The following is a 25,896-nucleotide window of genomic DNA, read 5'->3' as shown; positions in this document are numbered from 1 at the left end:
CCACATACCTTATTAGCTCTCTTGACCCTCAAGCTGAGCGATCCTCTGAGCACCCAATTCACAGACGACACCAAGTCCAGTTCAGCGGCTTCTACAAGTCACACCCTATAAATGAAGGGAAGGAAACGTCAGCCAGGTTTACCCATGCTACTCTCTCCCAGCGACTCGGCCGGCTGGGAGGTACATTTTAAGCTAGAACTCTTGTTTTCATTGCCAAATAGAACATTCCTGTCTTTATTACTTTAACCTTTGGACCTTTTTCCGGTTCTTTTGCTTACTCTCCTTGTCTTTTCCCAAACCTGGCTCCTGGGACTTCAGATTAGACTTTCTGGGCTCTGCCCAGCTCCCGCTCACCTTTACCTGCCGTCTTGGACTTGCTGAAAAACCCATCTGTTTCTTTCTGAAGCTGTTTCGTGAGGGACACATCTCAGCCAGGCCTTCAACAGCGGAGTTGTCTCCGAGCAGTGGCAGGCTCAGGACTCAGACATGGATGGGCACTGCCTTCCTGGACCCCAGCAACTTCAGTGGGCTATGGTTCTACAAAGCATCCTTGGGCAAGACCATTGGCCTTAACCACCGGAAGGCTGTGATTGTGTCCTCCAGCCTCTGGGGGTGGTGGCGGCTCTGAGCTCCTTGCTTCCAAGTCCAGTAAGGGGGCAGGGGTGAGGGGTGTACCAAGGCCATGGTCCTGATGGATTACAGGAGCTTGGCCTCCAGAAACACTCAAGCCCAAGATAGGCTCTCCCTGCAACCTTCATGTTTTGCCTCAAGCCAGTGAAAACAGACTTAAAGGCTCCTGGTGTCATATTTTACTTTCCAAAATGCAGGTGGCTTAGGAGTAGACATGTGCCTATATGGCCGGGTATGCAGAATTAATACTCATTCAGCTACAGGGGGCTATCCTGACTCTAGATTCATTCCTCTCTAGGCAGGCAAGTCCCAGCAAAGAGTGACACCTTCCCAGTTCTTGCCTTGGTTGGTAGCCACCAACTGAGAGGTGTCTCCAGGAGCGGGGCCCAGACCCAGAGCTGAGGGAGGAGGCAGCCCCACCTGGTGGAGAAGGGCCACCCTGGCTCCCGCTGGTCCACTCGGCAGAATTTCCCCCCCTGAAGTGTGGTCTCTGATGCACATTTCAGATTGGGGTTGGGGGTTTGGACTGTGGTTTTACTAGAGAAAAATGCAGGCCCTCTCCACAACAGGCACGGTTTAATCATCCACAGCCTGCTCTCCTCAGCTCTTGTCCATCCTCTTTCTATGAAAAAACTTCTGCCAGGAGGCCTGGGTAAGAATGATCACGCTAACGTGGCTCTTCCATTCCTTTTTCTTTTTTTTTAGCAAGCGAGTGACAGGAAAGGAGAGAGATAAGCATCAATTCATAGTTGCCTCACTTTAGTTGTTCATTGATTGCTTTCTCATATGTGCCTGGACTGACCAGGGGGTTCCAGCTGAGCCAGTGACCCCTTGCTCAAGCCAGTAACCTTGGGCTTGATTCAGCGACCTTGGGCTCAAGCCAGTGAGCTTGGGATTAATCCAGTGACCATGGGATCATTTCAATGAGCTCACACTCAAGCCAGTCACCCCATGCTCAAGCTAATGAGCCTGTGCTTAAGCCAGATGACCTCAGGTTTTGAACCTGGGACCTCAGCATCCCAGGCCAATGCTCTCTCCACTGAGTCACCATTAATCAGACGGCTCTTCCATTCTTGAGCCAGGGGAGGCCCCAAGTAAGATGTGCCTGGATGTATTTTCCCAGACTGACTCAGGATGCTGAAAAAAGGAGTAGGCACATACCTACTCTGAAGCCACCTGCATTTTGAAAGTAAAATATGACATCAGGAACCTGTAAGTCAATCTTCACTGAATTACTTGAGACAAAACATGAAGGAAGCAGAGTGAGCTAGAAATGACGTATCCCGGTCCCATCATTTGGTTTTTAGTCTCCTCATATAGAAATGAGACCAAGGCCCAGGGAAGCCAAGTAGACTTGCTTACAGTCACACAGGGAAGGGTGGCAGGGCTGGGCACAGGACCCAGGCCAGTACCATGGGGACCGAGGCCAGACTCACTGTAAATCAAAGGGGCCAATGGCCCGGCCCCAATGCAGGAAGTACAGATACCCATGACATCAGTTCTCCATTTCTCAACCAGCACTCAGGCCCCTCCCACACACAGCTCTCCCCAAACCCCCACACCTCCGCGCAGATCTCCTTGTCTCCTCCCTCAGAGAACTCTCAGTTCTTCCAGAACGATCACTATCACAGCGTCAGCCCCATTTCTTCAACATGGTTTCTGAACTCAGTGGCCCCTATGGGAACTGTTTGGCCTCTCTGTGACCTTGGTGTAGTCTCAATCAGTTCCTTCACTTCTAGACTGAACTTTTTCCTTGGCTTCCCAGGACGCAGGAAAATAAGGTTTTGAAGTACAGTGGACCCTTGAACAACACGGGGGTTAGGGGCACCGACAACCAACACAGTCAAGAAGCCACATATAACTGAAGCCACATATAACTGTGCATATGTATATTCCCAACTGTGGATCAAAAATACATACTCCCCTAACCCCCACCCCACCCCCCACAACACACTTTTTTTAATGATACTTATTTGGTGAAGTTATGCTCACTCTCCAAGAGCTCACCAGCTAGTGGAAGAAACAAAGTAAAGATAACGCTGGACAACTCCGCCCCCTCGAGACGGTGCATAATAGTGGAGGCCGTGCCCACTTTTCCCAGCAGTCCCGGTCTCAGACACTGTGCTTCCATGTCCCCAAGTGTGCGCTTTACTTGGGCCCATCTTGGTTGGGTTCAGATAGCATGAAACTCAGAGATGCCAGTGAGCTCTCAGTTGCTTTAGGGTGGACTCTGGGTCCTGTGGGAATGCAGAGGAGGCCAGGAGAGATCAGCCTGGGCCTCAGGAGTAGAGAACCCCACCCCCACACACACCAGAGCTGGGAGGGAAGAGGGTCAGACAGGGGGAGGCAGAGGGAAATCATAGCAGGAGAAGTGACAAGGAGGACAAAGGCAGGAGACCAGACTAAGCAGCACATGTAGGAGAACTCGGAGAGCAAGCAAAATGGGGAGCTGGGATGAAGGGAGAGGGCAGCAGGGCAGCGTAGTCACTCATAGCACCGGCCTGGAGTCAGCCAGACCCGGGTTCAAGCCCTGCGGCTCCTAGCTGTGCAACACCAGGGAAGCCCCGTAATGTGTGTGAGAGCCTGTGTCTGTTTTGCCATGAGATGGGCGTGGGAACAGTCCTTATCTCATAGGGTTAAGGCTGAGATAGAGATTTCCCCATTAGTAGTAGTTAAGTTGTACTTAACTCCATGAGATTGTGAAATATACCTCTGAGATAAGGGCACAAGCAGTAGAGTCCTGAGACAGAGCCGCAGGCCACGTACATGCCTGTAGAAGCCACAAGAAGAGCAAGATAAGAAGAAAAATTTGGCTCTGGGGTTGGAGATTATCACTGACCTTGACTGAAGATGTTTTGGCGGAGAGCTAAGGACAGTAGTGGACGGGAGTGGACTGAGGGAGGAGCTCGCTGGGGTGGAGGGATGGGATCATAGCTCTTTCAAGAGCTGTCCCTGTGTAGGGCAGCAGGGACACGGGGTGGAGCTAGACAGGGAGAAGGCCAGTGTGGTTCCTTTTAAGCATCGCATGAACTTTTATTTTAGAATAATTTCAGATATACTGTACAGAGAAGTTGGAAGGATAGCAGAGAGAGTCCTGCACCCAGTTCTCTCTATTGCTAACCCTGCTATGGTATATGGTGATGGTTGCCAAAGAGGAGGGGGTTGGCGTGGGGGTGAAGGGGAGTAGAGGTACAAATTCTGTAATAAATTAACAAGTCACGGGAATATAATGCACAGCCTAGGGAATATAGTCAGTAATGTAATAATTTTGTACTGTGACAGATGGTTACTAGACTTTTATGGTGGTCACTTTGTTGGGTATATAAATGTTGAATAACTATCTTATATGCCTGAAGCTAATATAATACTGTATGTCAACTATAGTTTAATTTAAAAAGAAAACAATTTTGAGATTCAGAAGTGGCTGAAATAACATGGAGGAGAAGGTCTGAGGAAGCAGGGGACAGAGGATATTGTCTGGTTGGCAGGTGGCGTTACAATGACTCTAAGCCTAGTGATGAGGAGATATGAACTGGGAACTGACATCACTGAAGGAAGAATGATCAGAGGCCAGGGTTCACAGCCATGAGGAAAAACAAGAAGTTCAATGACATGGCTGGGAGGAAAAAAGGAGAAGAAGTGGGTTGAAAGCAACATTGAGAAGCTAGAAGGATCCCCTCCCCCTCCGGGCCCCGCCTGATCACTGCCTGTGGGAGAGAGGAATTGGCCTCGCCCTGAGGTCTGCAGCGAGCAGGGGCCCTCAGCACAGTGGGGCTCCAGCTAAAAAGGAAGGTGAAGATACCTTCTGAAAAGAAGGGAGGACCTAGGAGCTGGTTGATGTCAGACAGAGCTCCAGAGAGCACAGTGGAAGGGCGTGGAGGGTGGGAAAGGTGGAAGATGGGAGAGAACGAACTGTCCAGGGACAAAGGCCAGGTGGTGACAGATGACCCGGAAGGCTTGGTCTGCCAATGCTGACTGGTATAAAGAGAGTGGAAGAGATGGAACAGGATCCTAAGATCTCTTAGAGGTTCAAGCTAGAAGACCGGGGGCATGGCAGGGGGGTATAGCAGCTCCTCTGCCCTGTCTGTGGTACTTTCTAGGCCTTCCTTATATCCTGCAGCACCTGGGGACCGTCATGCAAAGGCACGCACTGAATGGAAGGTGGGGTTGTTGCTTTCTAAGCAACAGGTGTGAGGGTGGCCAGGGGGTAGCTCTCCCTCTCTGCCTGCCAGGATCTTAGTTTTAAACCCTGTGGGTGGGCCCAGCATTTCCAAGAACAAAGAAAGACAGTTGTAGTTGGAGGACCCACTGGCTGGAAACAATGGGATGTTTTCCTGTCCTCATTAGCCTGGTTGAATCAACAGCAGCTGAGCTTGCACACTGACACCATTTGGGGGCCTTGCTCAAAGAATAAGGCAGGGCTTCAACTAAAGATTCAGATACGAATGAGAGAGTTGACTTGGACAGGGGTAGGTGGACCTGGGTGGATGTGAGAAGTCCATAGTATGTGCCTCTGCTCCTGCTGCTGCTTAAATATAGGGAGGTAGCTGTGCTGACCAGGTGGTCCTGCCATGAGGGTCAGTTATGCCCACCACCCCACATATCAAGGACCTGAAGGTTAAGCACAAACTCTGAGCCTTACTGAGCTGTGGGAGCTGAGAGTTCCACAATACCATGGGCTAGGACTCCAACATATCATGTCCTTCGCTGGGCACCACACTTCAGTAGACATATAGATAAATAGAAATTTGTTTAAAGAAAGTGACGAAAATGGTGATAAAACTTGAGATTGTGTTACAATTGACTGGAGAAGTTGAGACAGTTGGTCCAGGAAGAAATAAGATTGGGGAGCTCAGAAGCCCACCTTCAAATATCAACAAACACATGTGTAGAGTTTTTCTGGGTGGCCCCACAGTAGAGCACTAGGTCTATGGTTCAAAAAAAAACAAAAACAAAACAAATCAGAGTTCTGCTCAATGCAAATATGCTCAAGAGTAAATCTCACTCCTCTAATTCTGGTCAGTGTTTGCTTTCTCAGAATAATTGAGAAAGAATAGCCTTTCTATAACCACCAATGAAAGCAAAGATAAAGAAGCCATAATTTCACATCTTTGCTCAGATCTTTGTGTAGATAAACGCTGGCCATCAGACAAAGATTGCCCATGGAATCCAGGATGAGCAGAGAGGAACTGGCACTATCTCTTAAGTGTTATCTCCTGTCTGCACAGAGCAAAATACAAATTATGTTGAATTTAAGACTTTAAAAATGTTTTTCCTGCCCTGGCCGGATGGCTCAGTGGTAGAACGTCGGCCTGGCATGCAGGAGTCCCAGGTTCAATTCCCGGCCAGGGCACACAGGAGAAGCATCCATCTGCTTCTCCACCCCTCCCCCTTTCCTTCCTCTGTCTCTCTCTTCCCCTCCCGCAGCCAGGGCTCCATTGGAGCAAAGTTGGCCCAGGTGCTGGGGGTGGCTTTATGGCCTCTGCCTCAGGCGCTAGAATGGCTCTGGTTGCAACAGAGCAATGCCCCAGATGGACAGAGCATCACCCCCTGGTGCGCATGCCAGGGGGATCCTAGTCAGGCGCATATGGGAGTCTGTCTGACTGCCTCCCCATTTCCAACTTCAGAAAAATACAAAAACAAAAACAAAAAAAAATGTTTTTCCTTTTTATTTTTCTGTGACAGAGACAGAGAGACACACAGAGAGAGACAGATAGTGACAGACAGGAAGGGAGAGAGATGAGAAGCATCAATTCTCCATTGCAACTCCTTAGTTGTTCACTGATTGCTTTCTCATATGTGCCTTGACCGGGGGGGGGGAGGGGGGAGGCCTCCAGCAGAGCAAGGGACCTGTTGCTCAAGCCAGTGACCTTGAGCTCAAGCCAGCAACCCTATGCTCAAGCTGGTGAGCCTGTGCTCAAGTCAGATGTGCCTGCACTCAAGCTGGCGACCTTGGGATTTTGAATCTGGGTCCTCTGCATCCCAGTTCAACACTATCCACTGTGCCACCTAGTCAGGCAAAAAAAATGTTTTCTAAATATGCATTTAGGCTGTATGGTCACTAAGAATTGCTGCTTCTCTTTGGGAGATACTGTGGAGTCACATCTATAGTCAGTGAGCAAAGCAAAAACCAACTGAGTCAAAATTACCCTTGGGAACCCCCACGGAAGGTGTGGCCAGGTTGGAACTGCCACCCCACCTCTCAGTCAGCCCCGCACAGCCAGTTCTCCCTCCAGTGTCGGAACAATTGTGGTTTCTCTGAATGAGCACCAGATGAAACGGCTGTTGTAAAGAGGCAGGTCTATAAACACAGCGATACCCAGCACGGCAGGGTGCTCACGCCTCGACAGGGCAGTGGTGACAGACACCCTGAGGGAGGTGGCTGGAAGGGTAATTAATAGGGCTCAGGCATTGGTGTACGATGTATTGGTGACTTCAATAATTAGGTCTTTAGAGTAGAAGCCGGCTAGGAAGGTGTTCCTGTTAAAGCAAAACCCGACAGTCAGTGCAGTGGCCGTGAAGGGTAAGGTCTGGAATAGGCCCCTGAGGAGACGTTTGATCCACAACTCCTTTCTCTTCACGTCAGGGACATTTGGTCGTTTCCTGTAAGAGTCAATGGGCAGAGTTACCCGCAGTCTGGGGCAGGTCCAGAGTGTGCCAGAATTTGAGGGCCTGTTAACTGCACGTACCCCTGACATGATGTGCTAAAGCGACACTTTACCTCTGTGGTTCTTCATCCCACAACCTATACCCATCTAATCACAGGAAGAACATCAGAGGAACCCAAGTGAAGAAACATTCTGTGAAATAACTCACCAATATTGCTCAAAACTTTCAAAGTCATAAAAACAAGTAAACTTGACTAATTGTCACAGTCAAGGGGACCCTAAAGAGACATGATGATTAAATGTAATTATGATTACTTAAGTGGGAATAAATAAACCATTAGGCAAAAACTGAGCAAATGTGAATAAAGAAGGTACTTAGTTAATACATGATGTATCAGTATTGGTTGTTTAACTGTAAAAAGTATACCATAGTAATGTGAGATGTTAATACAGTAATAGGGAAGGAACGTGGGCACAAGGTGAATGGCGACTCTCTGTAGCATCTTAGCAATTTTTCTGTAAGTCTAAAACAATTCTAGCCCTGGCCAGTGGATAGAGTGTCATCCTGAAGCACCAAGGTCACCAGTTTGATCCCAGGATCACCAGTGTGATCTGCGGTCACCAGTTTGATCATGGAGCCACCAGTTTGATCCCAAGGGTACCAGTCAAGGGTCATATATGAGAAGCAATCAATGGCTACACAACTAAGTGGCACAAAAAATTGATGCTTCTATATCTCTTTCTCTCTCTCTCTCTCTCTCTCTCTCTCTCTCAAAAAAAAGAACTATTCTAAACAGAAATGTTTATTTAATAAAAAAAAGTCATATAAAAACAAAGAAGTGCAGGAATAAATGAAGAACAGAGAAAAGGATAGATAAATGAGTAAATCTAAGTGAATATTGACTGTAAAAAACAATAATAATAATATATTGTGAGGTTAAAATAAACATGAAATTAATGACCATGTACACAAGAATATAAATGGTGGAAAGGGTAAATGGCATTGACTTTTATTCTTTGCATTGTCTAGGAAGGGGTAAATGTACGAATTTATATTAGACTTCAATAAGTCAAGGTATCACAAATCAGTAGGGTGATTACTAAAAATGTGCAGTATAAGGTATAACTAACAAGCTACTAGGGCAGGAAAGTAGAATCTTTAAAAAGTACATGATTATTCCAAAGAAAGGCTAAAATGGAGAGAAAATGAATGTAGAATAAGTGGGACAAATAGAAAACAAATAAGATACTATATTTAAATCTAGATGTATCAATAATTACATAAAGTATAAGTTGGTTAAACATTTCAATTAAATTAAAAATGTCAGACTGGGTCAAAATGTAAGTGCTTATAGGATATCTCTCTTTTTTAGCGAGAGAAAGAGGGAGAGAAAGGGAGAGGAAGAGAGAGACAGACAGACAGACAGGAAGGAAGAGGGATGAGAAACATTAACTTATAGTTGCATTTCTTTAGTTGTTCACTGATTGCTTCTCATACATGCCTTGACTGGGCGACTCAAGCTGAGCAGTGACCCCTTGTTCAAGTCAGCAACCTTGGGCTCAAGCCAGCATCCTTTGGACTCAAGCCATGAACATGGGATCATGTTGATGATCTCACGCTCACTCAAGCCAGCAACTTTGGGCTTCAAGCCAGCATCCTTTGGACTCAAGCCAGTGAACATGGGGTCACGTTGATGACTTCACACTCAAGCCAGAGACACTGGGCTTCAAGCCAGCGACCATAGGATCATGTTGAGGTTCTCACACTCAAGCCGGCAACCTTGGGCTTCAAGCCAGCAACCTTTGGGCTCAAGCCAGCAATCATGGGATCATGCTCAAGCCTGCGACCCCACATTCAAGCTGGATGAGCCCGTACTCAAGCCAGGGACCTTGAGGTTTCAAACCTGAGACCTCAGCAACCCATATCTACACTCTTTCTACTGTGCCACCACAGGTAAAGCCAGGATACATCCCTCCTAAATAAGAATACATTCAGGAGAATGTTAAAGCACAAAAAAGATATACAAACATTAAATTTAAAAAGCCAGTGTGGCTTACAAATATCAGATAGGTGGACTGTAAGGAAGAAGTATTACTAAAATAAAAAGGGACAAAATAAAAAGTATCAATGCAACAGGAAGATATAATGATTCTATAGTTATATGTATCTAACAAGCCTCAGAAATTGATACTACTACTAGAACAAATAGAAACCCCATAATGATATAAAATTTTAACACACATCTCTCAGTGACTGACAGAATAAGCAGGAATAAAGCAAATAAAGATCAAGAAAATGAAATAATGACTGACAAAATGGGAGAAAATATTTGCAAAACATATCTGATAAGGGACAAAGATCTATAATATATAAAGGATACTTCACATTGGGAGAGGGGGGAGGGGGTGAAGAAGGAGAGAGGGGTTAGGGGAGGGGAGGGGCACAAAGAAAACCAGATAGAAGATGACAGAAGACAATTTAAAAAAGAAAAAAAAAAAAGGATACTTCACCTCAACAATTAAAAGGAAAACAACGCAATTAAAAATGGGCAAGATATTTTAGACATTTTTCCAAAGAAGATATACAAAGGCCAATAAGCTGATAAAAAGATGCTCCAGGGAAATGCAAATCAAAACTGCAAAAAGATGCCGTTTCACCTCCCAGTAGGACGGCTAAAATCTAAAGGTGGACACTGACAAGTGTTGGTGAGGATGTACGGAAGTTGTAACATCATACATTTCTGATAGGAATGTACAATGGTTCCACCCTTTAGAAAACAGTCTGGCAGTCCTCCAAATGTTAAACATCAAATTACCATATGACCCTTCATTTCCCCTCCTACTTAATACCCAAGAGAACTGAAAAACATACGTTCACACTAAAACTTACACACAAGTTTTTATAACAGCATTATTTACAATAGCCAAAAAGTAGAAACAGCTCACATGGCCATCAACTGGGTAATGCATAAACAAGATGTGGTATGTCTATACAGTGAAATATTTATTCAGTCATATAAAATAATAGAGTGCCACAAAGTAAATGAATCTTGAAAACATTCTGCTGAGTAAAAGATACTAGATATATATATATGAAATGTCAAAAATAGGTAAACCCCATAGATACAAAAAGTAGGTTTCCAGGGGCTGGAGGAAGGGGGAAGTGGAAGGTTTCTTTCTGGAGTGATGAAATGTTCTGGAATTAGATAATGGTAATGGATGCAAAATTTTATTAAATATTAAAAACCACTAAATTGTACAGTTTGAAAGAGTGAATATTATGGTATTTGAATTATATCTCAATAAAAAGTAAAGTAGATAAAGACATAAAAGATTGAAGTATTCAATTTAGAAATAAGACCTGATTGACATATATAGAATCTCGTGCCCAACAACTACAAAATAGACACGTAGGGAATTTACTAAAATTAGCCAGGTACGAGGCCACAGTATCAGTACTAAGCAAGGCTTCACACATTTCAAAGGTTTAAAATGACTCACAGTATATTCCCTGACCACAGCGAGATTAAATTAGAAGTCAGTAAACCAAATGCAAATTTAAGAATCACAAGGCGTTTTCTACAAATTAAACTGACTTAAATTTTTCTAGTTTCCTTCCAAACTAATGTTTTATTTTTCTCACATCCGTTGACTTGGAATTATTAAGTGTAAGCCATACGTAATTTCCTTAAACACTTTCTGACATCATCTGAAATATTTAAACTACAGATGAGAATCTGTCAGACTGTCCCTGCTTGCTTTCATTCCAGCAAAAGAAACTTTCAGTCTTACATCTAAGAATCTTCACAACTGACAGCCTGACAGAATCAAAAACTAGTTTATAATTTGCTATAATCATTAACCTTTGTGTGTTTTTTTCTTCTGTTTTCATAGGCATTTCCCTTATTAAATATCCGAGTGCAGTCTAGGTCTTACTTTGAAAGCCAGTCTGCATTCCCACCTCCTGAGGTAAGACTCAACAATTTAACTGAACTGACTTCTTTTCACAACTGCGTAACTGAGTCAGTGAAATATAAAGCAAGCTTTCACCTTTGCTTCTGGAGAGATACAACAGTTCCAGATCAATATCGTGATGCTTCAGGGATTCCAGACCATCTCTACTTTGGAAGAATCAGCTGACAGCCTCTCTGTTCCAGTCTCAGATTCCATTCCCTTGTACCCCTTAGATCAGGCAGGGGGAGACTCCCAGACCCTACCCAGGCAGGGACCACAGCCTTGTCAGCAGGAAGCAGTTACTGAAGACAGATCATCCTCCCTCATCGCCCCTAAAAGATTTCAGCGAAGGAGGTCTCTGAGGGGAGAATGAAACAGTCCAGAACAAGTGGAACAGGGAAACTGAGAGAGTTAAACAGCCAGGCAGTTTACAGCCATCTAGTAAATCATAAAATCCTACCTTCTGTAATCAAATGTAAATGGTTTATACAATACTTCTCCTCCCCAACCAAAGGGATAAAAGCTTAAATCACCCTACTCGGGAGACAGCAGAAATCCAGTTAGTTCCAAGTTTGCCAACCACACCCAGGGACAGATGAAGGTAAGGAAATAAATCTTATTCTGGCACATCCCCATAAAGCTGATGAATATTCTATTTGGATTCTCCCCTAAGACCACCCCTAAACTCCCAGTCTTTAAAAGCACTCTCAAAATAAAGGACCAAATGTGTTCTCCCTCCCTTCCATTTCCCCTCTTTCCCCATCCCTTCTTCTCCTTCCATTCTTCCCTTTTTCCCATCCTTCCCCCACACCAGGCATATATTTCCTACACTTAAAGGGTCCTCATGAGACTTACAACCCGGGAAACAGTGGGCAGTGGGCTAACCCCCTGAACCTGTTTCTGAGGCCCTCTTTTTCCCTGACTTCCCAATGTGGGCTCATCTCCTTCCCATAAGGCTTCTTCTATTCTAAACCCTTCCTTGTTTCACTGCCTCCAGCTTTAATAAACTTTCACACACACAAAAATAATTACAATGTGTTTAATTTAAGCAATATATTTCTAAATTACCTATGGGTTAAAAAATGTCACATTGGAAATTAGAACATACTTTAAGTATTAATAAAAACAATGTATTGAAGCTTCTGGAATTCGGTTAGAGCCATGCTTGAAGGGAAATTTATAACTTTCAATGGATATATTAGAAAAGAAGAATGGATGAAAACTAGTGATATAAGTATTTATACCAAGAAGTTAGAAAACAAACAAAATTAAACCTAATAGAAAACAGAAATGAGGAAATAAATATGAAAGAAAAGCTTAATAAAATAAAAAATAAATATAAAATAGAGAAAAATCAACAGAGCTATAAAGTTAGTTCTTTAAAAAAAGTAATCAAATTGATAAATACCTTACCAGATGTATCAGGGAAAAGTGAGTAGCTGCAAATCACTAATATCAGAAACTAAAATTAAAGATTATAAATAAATATTAGAAATAATTTTATGCCATTAAACTAGATGAAATAGAGTCTCTGAAAAATCAAACTTAATAAGACTGACAGAAAAAAAATATGAATTCTATTATTTATTTAAAAAGTTGAATCCTTAAATAAAACTTCCCCACTAAAAAAATTAGTCCCTGATGACTTCACCATTAAATTCTCCAAAATGTTTGAAGAAATCACTTTCTCAAACATATTTAACAAATAGATTTAAAAGGAACATTTTGAAGTCATTTAAGAGGCCAACATACTCTTGATACAAAAGCCTGACAAGCATTTAACAAGAAAAACAATTTATAGAAGGCTTATCTCTCTTACAGACATCTACTCAAATATCTTCAACAAAATATCACCCAATCAAATCCATTATTCTATAAAAGGGAAATGTACTGTGAGCAAAATGGGTTTATTAAAGAATACACAGCTAGTGTAACACTGAACACCTGATCAAAATAATTTACCATATTTATAGAATAAATAGAAAAACCTCAATAAATGGAAAAAGGACATTTGATGAAATTTTAAATGCATTATTAAAAAAACAATCTTTGGCCCTGGCTGGTTGGCTCAGCAGTAGAGCATCAGCCCTGCATGTGGAGGTCCCGGGTTCGATACCTAGCCAGGGCACACAGGAGAAGTGCCCATCTGCTTCTCCACCCCTCCCTTTCTCCTTTCTCTCTGTCTCTCTCTTCCCTTCCCATAGCCAAGGCTCTACTGAAGCAAAGTTGGCCCTGGCACTGAGGATGGCTCCATGGCCTTCACCTCAGGCACTGGAATGGCTACCATCACAATGAAGCAATGTCCCAGACGGGCAGAGCATCACTTCCTGGTGGGCATGCTAGATGGATCCTGGTCAGGTGCATGCGGGAGTCTGTCTGTCTGCCTCCCCTGCTTCTAACTTTGGAAAAATACAAAAAAAAAAAACAAAACCCAAAACAAAACAACTTTTTAGCACACTAGAGTAGAGAGTAACTTCTTCAAACTGATAAAACTTGCAGTAAATCTTATACTTAGTGGTAAAATTAAAACTTTACTAATATAAGTTTCCCCCTGAAGGAAACAACAGAAAGATATCAACTATTATTAGTCCTATTCAGCTTCTATATCACTTCTATTCACTTCTATTATACTAGAGGATCTAACCAGTGAGATAAAACAAGAAGAGTAAATAAATGGTATGAGAATTAAAAGGAAAAAACTGTCATTATTTTCAGTCACCATAACTGTGTATATAAATGATCTTTCAATAAATGTACTGAGTCAATAGGAGAATTCAAAAGGATCTTCAGATAAACCATTAAGGTTTCATAGTGAGTTTAGCAAGATTGCTGAGTTCAAAGATAAGATACAAAAATCAACCATATTATTACATACCAACAACAAATAACTAAAAAGTCACATTTTTAAATAATACTATGTACTGGTTTTAATAAAAAATAAAATATCTAAGAATAGGTATAAATGATGTATAAGAGTGCTAAATATAAAACTTTTAAAAATATTGAGAATAAATACCAAGATAAATAAAGAGCTACCCCATATTCATGGACTGGAAAAGTCAACATGTCTAACATGTTGATTCTTCTCAAATTTAGCTATATATTAGATTCAATTCCAATCAGAATACTAAAGTTTAGTTGGTATGTATAAGTGTCTGTGCAGTCTGAAAAACATGTTCTGAAATTTATGTGGAAATTCTAAGAGCCAAGAGCATCCAAAACAATATTAAAGAAAAACAAAGTTATAGGACTTAAATTACTAGATATTAAAACTCATTTTTAGCTTTGGCCAGTTGGCTCAGTGGTAGAGCATCAGCCTGGCATGTGGAACTCCTGGGTTTGATTCCTGATCAGGGCACACAGGAGAAATGGCCATCTGCTTCTCCACCCCTTCCTCTCCCCTTCTCTCTTTCTCTCTTCTCCTCCCATAGCCATAGCTCTAATGGTTCGAGCAAATTGGCTCTGGGCACTGAGGATGGCTCCATGGCCTTACCTCAGGTGCTAAAATAGCTCGGTTGCTGAGCAACAGAGCCATGGCCATAGATGTACAAGGCATCACCTGGTAGGGGGCTTGCCGGGTGGATCCCCATTGGGGTGCATATGGCAGTCTGTCTCTCTGCCTCCTTGTCTCTCACTTAATTAAAAAAAAAAAACAAAGAAAACCCTCATTTTTAAGTCACAAAAATAATGATAGTGTGGTATTCCATAAGGATAGACAAATAACAAATAGACCAATAAAACAAAAAAACACACTCCAGAAAGTGATCCACTCATATGTGGACACACACTGTATGCCAGAGGTAACATTGTAGAACAATAAGGAAAGAATATTTTCAATAAATGTACCAAGTCAATAAGGTCTGGGGAAAAAATTATTCTTGGCTCCTACTTCATACCAAACATAAAATTTTCAGATGGAATGGAGATCTAAATGTGAACAATAAATAAAGCTTCTAGAAAATAACATAGGAAAATATCTTTATGACCTCAAAATAGGCAAGACTTCTAGACTTCTTAAACATGAAAAGTCAATCCACAGAATGGGATACAATGTCTGCAATATTCAGATCTGACAAAATGTTACATCTAGGATAACTCTTCAAATCAATTTAAAAACCAATAGAAAGATGGTGACAGAGTAGGCAGATGTCCTAACTCCCACCTCCCAGAACCAATGTGGATTACAACTTAACTTGGGAATAATCATCTTGAAAAAGTAACTTTGGACTAAACTAAGAGGAATCTATAACCAAGGATTACTGAAGAAACCACATTGAGAGTGGTAGGAGATGTGGAAAGGGCTGTCCCACTTCCAGGAGTGAGCAGCAGTCCAGAGAGTCTTTCATGGTGGGGTGGGTTGCCAGGAGAATTGTGGATCCTCAGCCCCAGGACCAGAGCCCCAGCCTGGAGCCCCACAGACTAGAAGAGGCGCATGGACAGTATTTAGCTGAGAAAAGGGCTAGGTTACTGTTTGTGAAAGGGAGAACAGTAGAACCCTCCGACCCAGGCTCCATCTTAAAGGGACCATGCAGAAAACCTTGCTCATAGGCACTTACCCGGGGCTCCGGAGCAGGGAGCACCAAGAGGACTGGAGTTGTAAGAGGAGTGTGTAATCTCAAAGGCACAGGAGAGATGCTGTGGGAGACAGCCACCCTGACCCCTGTGCTGCTGAGTCGCTCCCTAAACCTAAAGTGGCCATTTTTCCTGGGAGAAGCATCATCAGCAAAGGGAAGCAATTACCCACCAGAGGCTCTCCTACTCCAGTCAGAGGAAAGAGTCACTTAGAAGCAAGGGGTGTGTCAGGGACACAGGTTTTGAGTGCTGAGGTCTGGGCTATACCACCCTTCCATGCTGCTGAGTACCCCCCCAAAGGGCGGTGGGCCTGGCTGTGGCGACAGGGTGAGGCAGCCCATATACCCGGTGGTGCCCATGCCCGAATGCCTGAGGAGGTGGTGGCAGCAGTGGGTCAGCAGGCAGACCACACCTCGGGAACACAGAAACCACACCCACTGGCCAAGAGTAGATAAAAGCTAGCCAAGGAGTGCTGCTGGTATTTACAATGGCACCTGGGCCCAGCAAAGGCAGCCACAAATTCTGGATTGCCTGTAGCTCCAAGAAGGTTGCTAAAGGCCAGTCATAGCCAGTGATCCCCACTGGTCTGCACCAGGTTCTGGCCAGGGAGGTCCAGGGCTGGCACATCCAGGAGCCAGATATGAAGAGCATCAGCTCAGAACCTAACAACCCTAGTTAGAGTGGTATTTTAAGGAATGGCTCCTCATACCTGACTCAGCTAAGGCATAGAAAATGCTGACACAAATAGCAAAAAGAGTAATAGCAGCAGACAAGTAGCCCACAGCGATTACAAAAAACAGCTGATGCCAATCCAAGAAGATGTAGAAACAACACCACTGGAGGCTGGAGGCAGACAACACCAACTCTGTACTCAGCTAGATACACAAACAGCACACCCAAAGGAGCAGTCTATACACAGACAAAATGGGAAGACAGAGAAATGTAATTCAAATGACTCAACAAGAGAAATCCCCAGAAAAAGAACTGAATGAGATGGAAATAACCAAGATACTGGATATAAAGCTTAAAATAATGATCATTAGGATGCTCAAGGATCTTAGAGCAACAATGGATGGACATAATGAGCACCTAAATAAAGAGATAGCAAGCATCAAAAAGGACATTGAGATCATAAAAAAGAATTAGTCAGAAATGACAAATATAATATCAGAAGTGAAGACTACACTAGAATGAATTAACAGCAGGCTGGATGAAGCAGAGAATCAAATCAGCGATTTAGAGGACAAGATAAACGAAAGCACAGAAGCAGAACAGAAAAAGAAAAGAGGATCAAAAAGTCTGAGGAAACTCTAAGAGAGCTCTGTGACAACATGAAGAGAAACAACATCACATCATAGGGGTTTCTGAAGGAGAAGAGAAAGAACAAGAAATATTGAAGAAATAGTGAAGAAATCATAGCTGAAAACTTCCCTAAATTGATGAAGGAAAAAGTTACAAAAGATCAAGAAGCACAGAGAGCTCCATTAAAGAGGAACCCAAAGAGACCTACACCAAGACACATCATAATTAAAATATCGAAGTAAAGAGATAAAAAAAGAATACTAGGCCCTGGCCCGTTGGCTCAGCGGTAGAGCGTCGGCCTGGCATGCGGGGGACCCGGGTTCGATTCCCGGCCAGGGCACACAGGAGAAGTGCCCATTTGCTTCTCCACCCCCGCCCCCCCTCCTTCCTCTCTGTCTCTCTCTTCCCCTCCCGCAGCCAAGGCTCCATTGGAGCAAAGATGGCCCAGGCGCTGGGGATGGCTCCTTGGCCTCTGCCCTAGGCGCTAGAGTGGCTCTGGTCGCAGCAGAGCGACGCCCCGGAGGGGCAGAGCATCGCCCCCTGGTGGGCAGAGCGTCGCCCCTGGTGGACATTCCGGGTGGATCCCAGTCGGGCGCATGCGGGAGTCTGTCTGACTGTCTCTCCCCATTTCCAGCTTCAGAAAAAAAAAAAAAAAAAACAACAAACAAACAAAAAAAGAATACTAAAAGCTGCAAGAGAAAAGGAGTCAATCACTTACAAAAGAGTCCCCATAAGGATGACATCCAACTTTTCAACAGAAACACTTGAGGCCAGAAAGGAAGGGCAAGAAATATTCAAAGTAATGCAAAACAAGAGCCTACAACCAAGACTTCTTTATCCAGCAAGATTATCATTTAAAATTGAAGGAGAAATAAAAAGCTTCCCAGACAAAAAAACTCAAGGAATTTATTACAACCAAACCAATGATGCAAGAAATGTTAAGGGGCATGTTGTAAACAGAACACAGGGGGAAAAAATCTAGAAAAAAGAGAAATGTAGATTTAAAGAATAAAATGGCAATAAACAACTACATATCAATAATAGCCTTAAATGTAAATGGATTAAATGTTCCAATCAAAAGACATAGGGTAGCTGCATGGATAAAAAACTGGACCCGTACATATGCTGTCTACAAGAGACACAGCTCAAAACAAAAGATACACACAGACTGAAAGTGAAGAGATAGAAAAAATATTTCATGAAAATGAATAAAAAGCTGGGATAGCAATACTTATATCTGACAAAATAGACTTTAAAAAAGGCTAAGGTAAGGAATAAATAAGGTCACTACATAATGATAAATGGAGCAATCCAACAGGAATATATAACCATTATAAATATCTATGCACCTAATATAGGAGCACCTAAATATATAAATCAGATTTTGATGGACATAAAGGGAGAGATCAACAGCAATACCATAATAGTAGGGGATTTCAATACCCCACTAACATCAATGAATAGATCCTCAAGAAAGAAAATTAACAAAGAAACAGCAACCTTAGGGAACACACTAGATCAACTAGATTTAACAGATATCTTCAGAACCTTTCACCCTAAAGCAGCAGAATATACATTCTTTTCAAGTAGTCATGGTACATTCTCTATGATAGACCACATGTTAGGACACAAAACAAGTCTTAATAAATTTAAGAAGACTGAAATCATATTAAGCACTTTCTCTGATCACAATGGCATAAAACTAGAAATCAACTACAATAAAAAAACCTGAAAAACATTCAAACACTTGGAGACTAAATAGCATGTTATTAAATAATGAATGGGTTAACAATGAGATCAGGAAAGAAATCAAAATTTCCTTGAAAGAAATGAAAATGAACATACAACAACTCAAAATTTATGGGACACAGCAAAAGCAGTCCTAAGAGGGAAGTTCATAGCATTACAGGCAAACCTTAAGAAGCAAAAGAAAGCTCAAATAAACAACTTAACCCTGCATCTAAAAGAACTAGAAAAAGAACAGCAAGTAAAGCCCAGAGGAAGTAGAAGAAAGAAAATAATAAAGATCAGAGTGGAAATAAATGACATGGAGGCTTAAAAACAATATAGAATATTAATGAAACCAAGAGTCAGTTCTTTGAAAAGGTAAACAAGATTGATGAACCTTTAACCAGACTCACCAGAAAAAGAAAGAGAGAAGACTCAAATAAATAAAATTAGAAGTGAGAGTGGAAAAGTAATAACTGACACAGCAGAAATACAAAGGATTGTAAGAAAATACTATGAAGAACCATATGCCAAAACATTAGACAACCTGTAGGTCCTGTAGCAGAGCAACCAAACGGCACTGCAATTGGCCCACCATGAAAGCTGGAACGCCCACTAGTGGGCGGGAGGGACCAGGTTGACCAGCACTGCAAAAGTGGGCGGTTTTTATAAAAAGGTTCACCATCACGAACCTAGGTGAAATAGACAAATTCCTTGAAAAATATAATCTTTCAAAAATCAATCTGGAAGAATCAGAAAACCTAAACAGGTTTTTGAAACAGTTTTTTGAAACAGTTATCAAAAAACTCCCAACAAAGAAAAGCCCTGGGCCAGATGGTTTCACAGACGAATTCTACCAAATATTCAAAGAACTAACTCCTATCCTTCTCAAGCTATTTCAAAAAATTCAAGAGGAGGGAAGATGTCCAAGTTCCTTTTATGAGGTGAGCATAATCCTCATTCCAAAACCAGGCAAAGACACTACAAAGAAAGAAAACTATAGGCCTATATCCCTAATGAACTTAGATGCTAAAATTCTCAACAAAATATTAGCAAACCGGATCCAGCAATATATGAAAACATCACATATCATGATCAAGTGGAATTTATTCTCAGAAGGCAAGGCTGGCACAATATTCCCAAATCAATCAATGTGATTCATCACATAAACAAAAGGAAGAACAAAAACCACATGATAATATCAATAGATGCAGAAAAAGCATTTGATAAAATCCAACACTCATTTATGATCAAAACTCTCAGCAAAGTGGGAATACAGGGAACACACCTCAACATGATAAAGGCCATCTATGACAGACCCACAGCCAACATCATACTCAATGGGCAAAAATTAAAAGCAATCCCCTTAAGGTCAGGAACAAGGCAGGGGTGCCCCCTTTCACCATTCTTATTCAACATAGTTCTGGAAGTCGTAGCCATAGCAATCAGACAACAATAAGAAATAAAAGGCATCCAAATGGAAAAAAAGAAAAAACTATCATTATTTGCAGATGATATAATATTGTATATAGAAAATCCTAAAGTCTCGGTCAAAACACTAGTGGACCTGATAAATGAATTCAGCAAGGTGGCAGGATATAAAATTAATATTCAGAAATCAGAGGCATTTTTATACACCATCAATGAACTGTCAGAAAAAGAAATTAAGAAAACAATCCCCTTCTCTATTGTAACAAAAAAAATAAAGTACCTAGGAGTAATTTAACCAAGGAGATTAAAGACTTGTACTCAGAAAATTATAAAACATTGATAAAAGAAATAAGGAAGATACAAATAAGTGGAAGCATACACCGTGTTCATGGGTAGGAAGAATAAACATCATTAAAATGTCTATATTACCCAAAGCAATCTATAAACTCAATGCAATACCAATTAAAATACCAATGGCATACTTTAAAGATATAGAATAAGTATTCCAAAAATTTATATGGAACCAAAAAAAGAAGAATAGCCTCAGCAATCTTGAAAAAGAAGAATAAAGTGGGTGGTATCACTTTTCCTGATATCAAGTTATACTACAAGGCCATTGTACTCAAAACAGCTTGGTACTGGCATAAGAACAGGCATAGAAATCAATGGAACAGAACAGAGAACCCAAAAATGTCCATAAACCCACAGCTCTATGGACAATTGATATTTGACAAAGGAGGTAAGAGCATACAATGGAGTAAGACAGTCTCTTTAACTAATAGTGTTGGGAAAATTGGACAGGTTCTTGCAAAAAAATGAAACTAGAGACCACCAACATACACCATTCACAAAAATAAACTCAAAATGGATGAAAGACTTAAATGTTAGTCGTGAAACCATAATCATCTTGGAAGAAAACATAGGCAGTAAGTTCTCTGACATCTCTCGTAGCAGTATATTTGCTGATTTATCTCCACAGGCAAATGAAATAAAGGACAGGATGAACAAATGGAACTATATCAAACTAAAAAGCTTTTGCACAGCTAAAGACATATGAACAAAATAAAAAGACAAACCACACAATGGGAGAACATATTCTACAATACATTTGATGAGGAGTTAATAACCAAAATTTATAAAGAACTTGTAAAACTCAACACTAGGAAGATAAACAATCCAATCAAAAAATGGGCAAAAGAAATGAATAGACACTTCTCCAAAGAGGACATGCAGATGGCCAATAGGCATATGAAAAAATGCTCAACATCACTAATCATTAGAGAAATGCAAATTAAAACCACAGGAGATACAACCTCACACCTGTCATAATGGCACTTATTAACAACACAACACATAATAAATGCTGGCGAGGATGTGGAGAAAAGGAAACCCTCCTGCACTGCTGGTGGGAATGCAGACTGGTGCAGCCACTGTGGAAAACTGTATGGAGATTCCTCAAAAAATTAAAAATGGAACTGCCTTTTGACCCAGCTATCCCACTTTTAGGAATACATCCTAAAAATACCATAGCACAGTTTGAAAAGGAGAAATGCACCCCCATGCTTATAGCAGCATTGTTTATGATAGCCAAGACCCGGAAACAGCCCAAGTGTCCGTCAGTGGACGAGTGGATTAAAAAGCAGTGGTACATATATACTATGGAATACTACGTGGCCATGAAAAAAGAAGGAAATCTTACCTTTTGCGACAACATGGATGAACCTGAAGACTATTATGCTAAGTGAAATAAGCCAGGAAGAGAAAGAAAAATATCATATGACCTCACTCATTTGAGGAATCTAATGAACAATGTGAACTGAGGAATGGAAGAGAGGCAGTGGTGGAATCAAAGGGATCAGTGGGAAAGCAGACAGAGGGAAAGGGGATGATAGGATGGGATCAGAGAAGGGAAAGAGATTAGTGAAATTATATATGCATAACACAATGTTATGAATAGCAGGACAGCAAATCCTGGAGGGGGGAAGATGCTGGGGGGAGAGAGCAAAGGGGGTGTTGAGAGGAACACAGGGGTGTGGGGAAGATATATTCAGTGGGACACTTGAATCTATGTAAACACAATAAATTAAAATCAATAAAAATTTAAAAAAAACAATAGAAAAACAAATAAAAGCCTTTAACAGTTCACAAAAGTTTTCATGGCCAATTATAACATAAAATGGAGCTCAAACTCAGTATTCATCAGGAGAATGAAAGTTAAAACCATGAGAAACCACTTACATGACCACCAAATGGCTCAAGTTGAAAATCTGTCAACACTGAGTCCTGGGGAGGATAGGAAGCCATTGGCACTCTCATACAGCCCTGGGGAAGGTATGAATACATACAGCCACTGAGGAAAATGGAACACAAGCCTATTCTCTTACCCAGCTTCCCTACTCATAGACATACCCCAGAGAAACGAATGCATTTGTCCTGCAAGACAGGTATAAGAATATACATAGCGGCATTATTTCCAATGGCCCCAGACTAATAACAGCCCCAATTCTTCAGCAATAGAGTGGGAAAATTAGTTGTGGTATATCCAAAAAATAGAATATGCTGCAGCAATGTAAAGGAATGAACTATTGCCACATGTAAGAACATGGATGAATTTTATAGATGTTGAGGGTTAGGAACCATAGCAATGAATTACAAACCACAGCATTCCGTGTACAAGCTTAGTACAGACAAAACTAATTGATGGTGTTAAAAGTCACGTATTGGTGCCTGACCAAGTGGTAGCACAGTGGATAGAGTGTCAAACTGGGACACAAATGACCCAGGTTTGAAACCCTGAAGTCGCCAGCTTGAGTGCAGGCTCACCAGCTTGAGTGTGGGGTCGCTGGCTTGAGCCCAAAGGTCACTGGCTTGAAGCCCAAGGTCGCTGGCTTGAGCAAGGGGTCACTCAGTCTGCTGTAGCCCCCAGGTCAAGGCACATGTAAGCAATCAATGAACTAGCAATCAACGAACTACTAAGATGCAGCAATGAAGAACTGATGCTTCTCATCTCTCTCCCTTCCTGTCTGTCCCTATCTGTCCCTCTCTCTGACCCTCTCTGTCTCTGTCAAAATAAATAAACAAATAAGTCACGTATTGGTCACCTTTGGACAGAATGGTGAGTAGTGAGAAAACAAAGTACAGGAGAAGGACTTTGAGGTTACTGTTAAACATCCTCTTTCTGACGTGGAAGGTAGTTATATAGCTATGTTTCACTTTGGGGAACTTTATCTAACTACACTCTTCAACTTTGTGAGCTTTTCTGCAAGAATTTTATACCTCAGTAAAATATTATCAAATGGAAAAAAAAGTTTCATAAATTTCATTATTAGTGCACATGGGGAAACGGGCACTCTATACTGTGGGTAGAAGTGTAAATTGTAAATATATTTGAAAGGCAGTCTGGTCATATTTACACAAATTGAGATGCTGTGTATATCTCTTGAACTTACTGTGTTTTCCCAGTTTCACCTCCACGTGTGCACAGAAATGATGCACAAGGATATTCATCGCAGCCTTATGTTCACACCTAAATGTCAGGGGCGGGGAAACTGTTTCCATAAATTATGGGACAGTTAAACAATAGCATATCACTGTTAAAATCCAACAAATGTTGACCCCGTCTGGCCCATATCCTAAATCTTCATTCTAGGTTTACTTACACTGGAATGTCCCTTGCCTGAGCAATGGCGGCAGCCTCTGTGGCCAGGCACCAGGAGAGGAGGCCACAGGGTGGGAGGGGAAGAACCCGGGGGGGAGGGGAATCACGGGGGGGGGGGGGGGGGGATCAGCTGGGTGGGAGGGGAATCACGGGGGGGGGGAAATCAGCGGGGGGGGGGATCACGGGGGGGAGGGGAATCAGCGGGGGGGGGGGGAATCAGCCGGGTGGGAGGGGAATCACGGGGGGGGGGGAATCACGGGGGGGGGAGGGGAATCAGTGGGGGGGAGGGGAATCAGCCGGGTGGGAGGGGAATCACGGGGGGGGGGAATCACGGGGGGGATCACGGGGGGGGGGGGGAGGGGAATCACGGGGGGGGGGAATCACCAGGGGGGGGAAATCACGGGGGGGGGGAATCAGCCGGGGGGAGGGGAATCACGGGGGGGGAGGGGAATCACGGGGGGGGGGGGAATCACCCGGGGGGGGAGGGGAATCAGCCAGGTGGGAGGGGAATCACGGGGCGGGGGGGGGGGGGGGGGAACCACCCTGTTGGACCTTTTCAATTTGGTACCAGAGTGTACCCTCACTAGGCACCAGGCGGGGACTCAGGCACCCATTGTCTACGTTCCTTCTGGATGCAAAATACATCATCTGGGAGACACCATTATTTTCCATCTGTGTGCAGATGAAGCTGTCTGATAGTAACAAAAGCCCCAGTTAATGTGTACAGGAAAAGCAGGTCTTCTGGAGGAGGGTACAGGGGACAGGGCGGGTGACTCCTACGTAGCATCCTGGGCAGATGGACGGTGGGGGAAACCAGAGAAAACTACTGACGACATTTTCCTGCTTCAAATTAGGCTTGATATAGAAGATCTGGTTCAATGTCCAGTCACTCTTTGAACTGAAGCTTAGTTTCCACATCCGTTCATCCATTCAATCAACCCATCCAGCCAGCCATCAATCTTTTTGCATCCCTAATAGGCACTAGGCTCTCGGCTCAGCATAAGGAATATAACCACAAACACGAGCCTTACAGAGCTTATGAGCTATAGAACGTACTGGCCCAGCTCACAGTGGTGGTCTATCAATGTGACCACCAACAAAGCTTTTGTGAAATGTTCTGTTGTAGTTTAATAAAATGTGAATGTAGCATTAAAGGATATTTTTGTTCTTTGTGCTCATTTGAAGTACACAAGTTGACCAGTTCTGACATACATTTATAAAACCATCATCAAATAGCAAATGGATTCATCACCCCCAAAAGGTTTCTCCTTCCTTCCCCTCCATCTCTAGGCAACCACTATTGTAGAGAAAATCTTTCTCAAAACTCTGCTATGTTCCTAACAGGGCGGAGGTCGGGGGAGATAAAGAAATGTCAGGAATGAGGGTAAGTTTGGAGATTGCACAGGTCAATAGAATTCTGAGAAATAAGAACTATGAGAACCTCACATCACTACTTCACCCTTAGAACAAATTTAAAGGAAAGGTATAATTATCCTTTTATGAATTATGACATGAGCCTCAGAGTGGTCACAGAGCCAGTCTAAGGTCACCCACGTAGCAAGCAGCAAAGCTGGAGCTCAGTGACCTGGTTCATAGCCCACGCGTGCTCAGCTGAGTGCATCCCTCCTGGCCCTGTGGCCAGGGATTGGCTGAACTCTCTGAGGGCCCCAACTGAACCCCTGGGGTGGCCTGCCCTGTGTACATTGAGCCCAGCTGTGCTCTTTGGGATTCTTAGCACCCACCCATTGTCAAGAAGGGAGTTAGCAGGGCCCAGTGGCCAAGAACACTAATGTCCCAACTAACCTGTTGCCTGGCCAGGTCTGCATATCTGAGGCTGTGGCCAGGAAGCCCCACCCTCTGCAGGGACACTTCCCAGGGACATCCCCAAGCTTTAATACTCTAGAACAGGTCTCATGTTGGGGATTTTTTAATGCCAACTAAAACCAACACAGCAATACACACACATACTAAATGTTTAGCATTTGAAAAATTACAAAGTAATGTGTAAACGTT

General features: G+C 42.7%; 1 long non-coding RNA gene across 2 annotated transcripts in view; it reads right to left on the bottom strand.

Annotated features, from left to right (window-relative positions):
- LOC136400930 (uncharacterized) overlaps positions 1–25,896 on the bottom strand; it is a 93,225-nt gene that overhangs the window by 15,004 nt on the left and 52,325 nt on the right. Inside the window, exons 1-2 of one of the 2 annotated variants that reach the window (XR_010750433.1) lie at positions 22,464–22,541; positions 9–105 (exon numbers count right to left, since the gene is read on the bottom strand). This is a non-coding gene — a long non-coding RNA (uncharacterized lncRNA). Of the gene's footprint in view, positions 1–8; positions 106–22,463; positions 22,542–25,896 lie in introns of those variants that run through there. The other variant, XR_010750432.1, reaches the window with a different exon arrangement.

The sequence above is a fragment of the Saccopteryx leptura genome, chromosome 3 (genome assembly GCF_036850995.1).
Source record: "Saccopteryx leptura isolate mSacLep1 chromosome 3, mSacLep1_pri_phased_curated, whole genome shotgun sequence".
NCBI lineage: Eukaryota > Metazoa > Chordata > Mammalia > Chiroptera > Emballonuridae > Saccopteryx > Saccopteryx leptura.
Note: the sequence above shows the minus strand (reverse complement) of the source record. Positions and strands in the feature narration are given on the sequence as shown.